The following is an 8,895-nucleotide window of genomic DNA, read 5'->3' as shown; positions in this document are numbered from 1 at the left end:
AATCGATCAACTTTTTTGTTTGAGTAAGTTGATTTTCAGCTCTTCTTTTGGTTGATTATTGTCCTTCTTTGTATGCGTCTCTCTTTGAGGTCACATGTGTCCTTTCAATCTTCTTTTTGGTTCTCTGTTAATCAATGATCATGGAGGTATGATATGATTATATTTATGGCCTTTCTATGTGTAGGTAGAGTACTCTATAACTTGGGAGAGTTATTGGTGTTGTTAGAGCCAGTCAAGCAATTTCTCTAGGTAAGAGAAGCTAGTAACTATCTGTGTGTATGAATTTATAATATTGATTTTTGGTACCTAATTAAATATTGCAATTGTTTGATGAATCTGAACCAATATGTATGATTTGGTGTAAACTGGTGTGTTGTATATTTGACTTGATGCTTTGTTTGATCCAGTTGAATTGAGAAACTTAGATTCTGATCAATTGCACGAATTGATACTCTTTTCATGTGTTAAAACTGTTTTGAACCAAATCACAAAGAAAGGAATATCAATTTGGGCACTTAATCATGTTTGAGATCACCCAATTACAGAACATTCATATGTTGTGGACTAATATGGCGCTGAGCAGTATCCCCCACCGTTGAGATTCACTTTTTGGGCATTCATGGGCGCTAAGCGACATCAAGGTAGCATTGAGTGTGAGTGACTACTACAGTGCGGGAACCACAGTAGGGTGTGCTGTGAAGGTAGGTGGTGCGGGAACCACAGTAGGGTGTGGTGTGGAGGTAGGTGGTGTGAGTACCATGGTAGGATCTAGTGTGAGTACCACAATAGGGTGTGGTGACGGAATGGATGTAGATGGTGTGGTAACCCCGGCAAGGTGTGGTGTGCGTACCCCAGCAAGTGATGGTGCCTGAATGGGCGCACTCTGTGGTATTTGGCCAGGAAGTGGATAGAAACTACCTAGACAAGTTTAAAATGACTTAAGAAAACTTAATCCTAACACACAAACTGTCTTCGAACAGATTTACACAAAATCACTACCTAAAACCAAGACTAGTCTACTAAATTAAGTATTTTCTATGTGCATGTACTACCCTAACCTATGCAACTTTAATCTAACTATCCACACAAGTTTCTAATGCCAAAACATGGCTACAAAGGAACTCAAACGACTAAAATCAACAACAACTCGAAATCTAGGTCTTTAACACCTAAAACTACCACTAAACTAGGCTAAAAGTGCAAAAATTTAGAAATTAAGTACACTAGGGCATATAACTATTATAAAACTAATTGAACAAGTTCTAATTAACAGAAGAAAGGTGGAGAAAACATCACAACTCAGAATTAACAAAGTAATTCGAGTTTGCCTAGTCAAAACTCAAAAAATGAATTAGAAATTGGCCAAAATGAGCTAAGGCTACCAAATTAGTAAGGGAAATGTTAAGCAATGATGCAAACACAATCTAATTTGTATAAGAATGATGAAAACTTAGGCCAAAGTGAGGAATAAGATGGCACAGGAAAATTCATATGTGGAGGCTAACTTTATGCATAACTAGTCTACCACTCATAACTTAGTTAATGTTTTTCTCATTGAATTAGAGTGACTAACTTTGTGGCTTAGTTTGATGCAGAAACAATGATCCCATGGCAGAAAATGCAGTTGAAACAGTGGCCTAAATAAGCACTAAATTGGATGAAAAGTTGCTAAGTTGACCAAGCGTTGACTTTTTGCATTTTTGCTCTAATATGATAACTATGAAAACTGGTAAAAACAGCACAAGAACCTACTCAACAAGCTTAAAATGACAAAAGGAACCTAAGAAATAACTCAAAACTGAAATCCTACCTAAAACTCAAAGTTTCACTACCTAAAACCTCTAAAAAGACACTAAAACTAGGCTAAAAACTATGGTTATGCTAAATCATGGGTAGAAGTGAATAGAAACTACCTAGACAAGTTTAAAATGACTTAAGAAAACTTAATCCTAACACACAAACTGCCTCCGAACAGATTTACACAAAATCACTACCTAAAACCAAGACTAGTCTACTAAATTAAGTATTTTCTATGTGCATGTACTACCCTAACCTATGCAACTTTAATCTAACTATCCACACAAGTTTCTAATGCCAAAACATGACTACAAAGGAACTCACACGACTAAAATCAACAACAACTCGAAATCTAGGTCCTTAACACCTAAAACTACCACTAAAATAGGCTAAAAGTGCAAAAATTTAGAAATTAAGTACACTAGTGCATATAACTATTATAAACTAATTGGACAAGTTCTAATTAACAGAAGAAAGGTGGAGAAAACATCACAACTCAGAATTAACAAGGTAATTCGAGTTTGCCTAGTCAAAACCCTAATGGCCAATTGAAAGGACCAAAAACAAAACCAAAAAAAATATGATAAATAACGAATGAAGATGCTAGCTAGCTAAATCAGATCATTAATTCCAATCACAAACATATCAAAATTCACTACTTTTCACGTTCAAGTTTTCCATTCACCAAAACAATGCAGTCCAAAATACATGCATCTATATACATTAGTTAGTTAAAATGAAGTCTATCTAAACAATTATTAAAGATTGGTGATGATAATTATCATAAAATTAAGCTTCAAACTAGCAGCACATGCTCTATCATTCAATTCCATTCAATTCGGATGCACTGCAATAGGAAGAAAAATGAAAGGAAAACGGGTGTTACCTCCACGACAACCCAGCAGCACCAAAGCCAGTGGTTCCCCCCACGGTCAGAGCACCTCGACGGACGAAATCCTTAACGGCCGGAGCAGCACCAAACAGAGCACCCTCACTCACGCGGAAGCCCAATTCAAATTCCTCTCGCTACAAAAATGGAAGCAACTATCAGAAAAAAAATAATGGGTAAGGATGAATTAAAAGCTTGGATTATTCCTCGAGCAACAAAACCCTTACCCTGCTTCTCTATCGACGTCAGAGCGGATCCCCAAACTCGAACTCAAGCCACCGAAAGCGTTACTGGAAGGAGGCCGTCACGACGACGATTGGGAGTGGGATTGCGACAGCAGTGGCAGCAGCAATGGGCGGCAACAGCAGCGGCGACTTCAATAATGTGTTTGGAGAAGAAAAACCGAGTTTTGCAGTGGGGGAGGGCAGCGACACCGGGAGAAGGCCGTTACGGCGAAGATTGGAAGTGGCACGGCGGCGGTTCAGAGTGGCGGTAACAGCGACAACGCGAGCGGCGCGTTCTCAGTGATGCGTTTTGGAGGAGACGAGTTTTACGAAATGAGGGGAAAGGGTTTCTGATTTTTTAAAGTTTAATCCGTGAACTTACCGACGGACTAATCCGTCAGTAATCCGTCGATAATTGCATGAAAACTTTACCGACGGATAAATCCGTCGCCAGGTGTCTCGTGTGTTATTACCGACGGACAAATCCATCGGTATTTTTCCCGCTTAAGTTTCGTCGCTAAATCCGTCGGAAAATTAGTTACAGACGAATAAATATCCGTCGGTATTTGTCCGTCGGTAATTAACAGATTTCTTGTAGTGTAAGTGCCAGTTTTTGCGAGACAAATAGCGCTGCTAGATGCCCTGTTTTGCCTTTTGTCTTGAATAACTATTTTTGGATGTTATGTGGATGATGCGAAGCATATTTATGGTTTTCATTATTATAAATTGAAGGGAATATGATGTTATGAGAATTTATGATGATGTTTAAAGAGTTTGAAGGAAAATTCTTTCTGATGATATTATTAATGTAAGCCTTGATATAAGAGATGTCAGGATGAACTCTCTAATAATCATTCACACTTAAATAAAGTAAAATTAATTATGTGGTGAGAGTCGTAGGAGATCTTAGTTTTTTTACTTGTTCTTTAATCCTACGGGTAAAAGTGATTAATCTTGTGTGTGGTTGGGTGATAACTCCTTGATGCTAGACTTTGCAGAGTCTAGGAACCATGTGCACACCTCTAGTTGGTGGATTTTGATCAAACATTTTGGAGGGACTAAAATAATTCTTTGATCATTAGATTGGATCATTAGTATAATTAAAAATGGCACATCTAACTAAACAATTGAATCATTAGATTGAATCATTAGCATAATGCTTCAAAATATGTGAAGAAGTAGAATTTATCTTCTTTTCATCTTCATGAATAAATTTCATTTATCACTTTTGAACAATAAATCTATTTTATTCTTCATCAATATACCTATTTTAAAAAAATATATATTAAAAATTAATTTATCATAATCTAATAAAAAATTTGGAAGACGTAATTATTAACAAAATTATAGTTAAGTCACAATCAAAAAACAGTTATGCAAAAACACATAATACATTATTTTTTCTTCTATATTCATGAAAAGTGAATATATAAGATACTCATAAGATAAAAAACAATTTTAACTATTAAACTAATATTTCATTATCAAGTGAGACAATGAAGTTACATTTTTTTTCTTCAAGGAAGGAAGATAAAAAATGAGAAATGAAAGCAAAAATAATGACTTTGTGTCTAACTTCATTTTTTTTTCTTTGAAAACAAAAAGAAAACATATGAGAGTGAGAGATAGGACAATTTGTGAAAAACTAAAAAAACAATGAGAAAAAAAAATATGTTAATAAATATTTGCTTTAATTACTCTTTTAGTTTGTGTTTTCAACCAAAAATGTTAAGTTGGTCCTCCAACTGTTTTTAGTCTCAATTTGGTTCTAATATTTGAAAAATTATGCAATTTGATCTTTTTTGTTCAATTTCTTGAAATGGATCAATTATTTTTCATTAAGATTGAAGTTGTTGATAAGGATGATTTGCTTTGTTGGTGTAATTAACATAACCCTAATGTCAACTTTGATGAAAAATTTTGTATCCACTTTAATAAATTTAACAAAAAATATCAAATTACATCATTTTTTTAAAAGTTATAACCAAATTGAGACTAGAGAAAAGTGGAGGACCAACTTGATATTTAAAAAAAATAGAAACCAAAAGAATAATTAAACCTAAATATTTTTATTCTTTATTATATTTAATTTTATATTTTATTATCTATTAACATTAAATGTTGTGCTTTATAAAAGAAATAAAGAGACACAATTTATTTTTCATCAATTTCTAAAGTATACTACCTATAATTTAAAAAAAAAAACAATTTTTTTTAAAAATTTCAAAAATATATATAGTTTAAAAAAAATTCAAAAACATTTGGGAGGCCATGGCCCCCTTGCCCCTAAGATGATCCACTAATCACATGTATCTAGATAATTGAGTTCAATGTCAAATGTTATATGTGTATAAACATGTATAAACATGTATTATATTTATGCTTGTGTGAATGACTTACTTTATTCCAATTAACTTTCTTTGTATACTACTTTATTTTGGTGTTTTTGTATTGTTTGGTTTGTTTTGTTTTCTTTTGTCATGATCATTTAATTATGTGAGCTAAGAAAGATACGGGTGACCATACTCCTTTAATGAAAAAAAGTGAGACTATTAAATAGTGTTTAAATTTCTTGAAATTGTGTAGAAATAAGTTAATCTTTTAAAAGAATTTCAATTGATTTTGTGTCAAGTTTACATATGTTTTATTTCTCCTAGTTATTTCTTTCAATAACTATATTAATATTTTATATGATAATAACTATCTATTTTTTTTCAAATATCTGATGTTTTATTTAATAGTTTATATTAAATGGGATGTTGGTCAAAGTATTCATGTTTATTAAAAATTAATGTTTTTTTACCATTATTTTATTAGCAAAATGACAAAATGACACTAGAATATATATGAAAAAAACTTAAATAATGAAATATATAAATATTGATATGTAATGATAAAACGCGTAAAAACTTAAACGACAGTGAAATTTACAAACTCAGGAAAATTATATAGTAAAACATGTTAGCAATACATTTCCAAACAAAAACGATTTAATAGAAGGACCCACGAAGTCTTCAATCGCTCAAGACTATAAAATAAAGTCACTAAACTAATTTAAATTTATTAAAACGATTATTTTTTAAAATCTAAATAAAGTATAGCTAATTTAATTTTTATATTTGTCTTTTAAGAAAAATAAATTTAGCTTTTCAATTCTATATACCTAAATCACTTGATTAAGAGATTATGTATTTAAAACTTTAATATTTAAATTCTACACTTTTTTTTTTTTAATTCAATTGCTCTATTTTTTATTTGATTGAAAAGTGTACCGGGATCTTTTCACTGTTTGGAGACAGGTAAGGTACAAAGAAAGTTGGGATTATTGTGTTTTGTCGAAGAAAAATTAAAGAGTGAACAGGTAAAAGTGGTTGATAATGTCACGTGTATTTATTTGGGTTATTTATGTCCCTTTGATACAGTTTTTTATATAGTTAAATTGTTTTACATAATAATAGAATAATTTATCTATAACTGTGTTTAGTATTTTACTAATTTATGAATTTTATATTTTGTTTTCTTTTCGCCTGGATTATATTAGGCTTAAATATACATTTGGTCCCTATTTTTGTTAATTTTATTCAATTTGGTCCCTATTTTCGTTTTATGTTCAATTAGGTCTTCATTTTCGTCAAATTGTGGTCAATTTGGTCATTTTCACTAACGGTGTTTAAATAGTTAACGTTTTTGAATAGTACATGCAACGTGTCAGCTCCTGGTTTTTTTAATTTTTTTTAATTTTTTTTTTAATTTCAAAAAAAGTGTCCACATGTCAAGTCACAATTGTGTCACGTGTCAATGCTAGTGTCACGTGTCAGTTTCTGGTAGTATTATTTTTTTTGTTCAATTTAGTCCCTATATTCGTTATTTTTTTTCAATTCAGTCCCTATATTCGTTATTTTTATTTAATTTAGTCCAAAATTTTGTTAAAATAGAACCATTTAGTTTTTAAAATTGACATTATTATTACTTATTTTTTAAATTTAATTATAAATTATAATATTTAATTATTAATTGAATATAATTCTTAGATTCAATTGTTAAATAAAATATAATTATTTGAATATTATTAAAAATTTTAAAATATATATTAACATTTGTAAAATTTACATTTACATTTAAATTTAAAATATTTAATATTTTTATTGCATATTATATATTAAAATCTAAAATATTTTATATGTAAATGTTAATTTTACAAATATTACTTTATTTTTCTAAAATATTTTGAATATTTAAAATATTTTTATATATCAATTTTAAAAATATTTTAGAATATAAATATTAAAAAAAATTAATATTTATATTCTTATAATATTTTAAATAATTATATTCTATTTAGAAATTAAATATAAGAATTTATTCAATTTATAATTAAATTTAATAATTTATAATTGAATTTAAAAAATAATAATTTTAAAGGTCAATTTTAGAAAAGATATTAATATAATTTGTATAAAAGATATTAAATTTCGTCTCAATTTGAAAAGGAAAAAATTGATTTATTTTAATAAAAATTGGGACTAAATTGAACAAAAATAACGAATATAGGAACTAAATTGAACAAAAAAAATAATACTGCCACAAACTGACATGTGACACATGTATTGACACGTGGCACAATTGTGACTTTACATGTGGACCATTTTTTTGAAGTTAAAAAAAATTAAAAAAATTAAAAAAATTAAAAAAAATTTAAAAAAAATTTTAAAAAATTTTAAATTTTTTTTAAAAACCAGGAGTTGACACGTGGCATGTACTGTTAAAAAAACGTTAACTATTTAAACACTGTTAGTGAAAAGGACCAAATTGACTACAATTTAACGAAAATGAGGACCTAATTGAACATAAAACGAAAATAGGGACCAAATTGAATAAAATCAATAAAAATAAGGACCAAATGTATATTTAAGCCATTATATTAAATATTTACTTTACATATAAAATATTTATTACCGATAAATATTTTTGTATTATATTAAAATTAACTACGGTATATATAATTTGGACTTTTAATTAATTATGGTATATTAAAATTAACTATAGTATATTAAAATTAATTATGGTACATGACAAGTGTCAAACTGTGAAATTTTTAATTTTTTTTTGTAAATATTATAACCTGTCACGTGTCAGTTTACTGTCGTGTCACGTGACAGTTTACAATCATGACACATGACAATAGTAATAGTTGTTTTCAATTTAGTCCTCTATTTAAATTTTATATTTAATTTGGTACCTCAAATCTTTAAAACGATCCAATTTAAGACCAAATTAGTAAATAAGCTTAATTACAATTTATATATACATGTTACAATAACTTTTTTTATTATATACATCAAATCATTTCACCTAAATATTTAAATTATTTTATTTTTTACATTTGTTACCTTTGTAGTATTTTACACCTGAAATTTTTTACACTTGTAAAAAATAAAATAATTTGAATATCTAGGTGTAGTGATTTGATATATAAATTCAAAAAAAATATTTTAATATGTATATATAAGTTATAATTAAACTTAGTTACTAATTTGGTCTCAAATTGAAAAGGATAAAATTGGATCGTTTTAAAGAATTGGTGTATTAAATTGAATCAAAAATTTAAATAGAAGACTAAATTGAAAACAACGATTATCACGGCCACATATCATGATTGTAAACTACTACGTTACACGACGGTAAAGTGAGACGTGACATTTTTTTTTTATTTTTTAAATTAAAAAAATTAAAAAATTAAAAATTTCACGGCTTGATAGGTGTCTCTTTTGGGCACGGTGTTAATTCCAACTTAACAAAGATGACCAAATTAAATTATTTTAAATAATTGAGATACTAAATTGAACAAACAAAAAATATGTGGACCAAATCGAACTTAACCAAAAATTAGGATGCCGAATCAATAATTATGCCTTAATTTTTATATAAAATTTATAATGATATTTTTGTTAAAATTTAAATTTTTATTAAATATTTTTTGTTTAA

This window comes from Vigna unguiculata, chromosome 8 (genome assembly GCF_037176805.1).
Source record: "Vigna unguiculata cultivar grain cowpea cultivar isolate G323 ecotype 2 chromosome 8, ASM3717680v1, whole genome shotgun sequence".
Lineage (NCBI taxonomy): Eukaryota > Viridiplantae > Streptophyta > Magnoliopsida > Fabales > Fabaceae > Vigna > Vigna unguiculata.
This window is presented reverse-complemented; position numbering follows the sequence as displayed.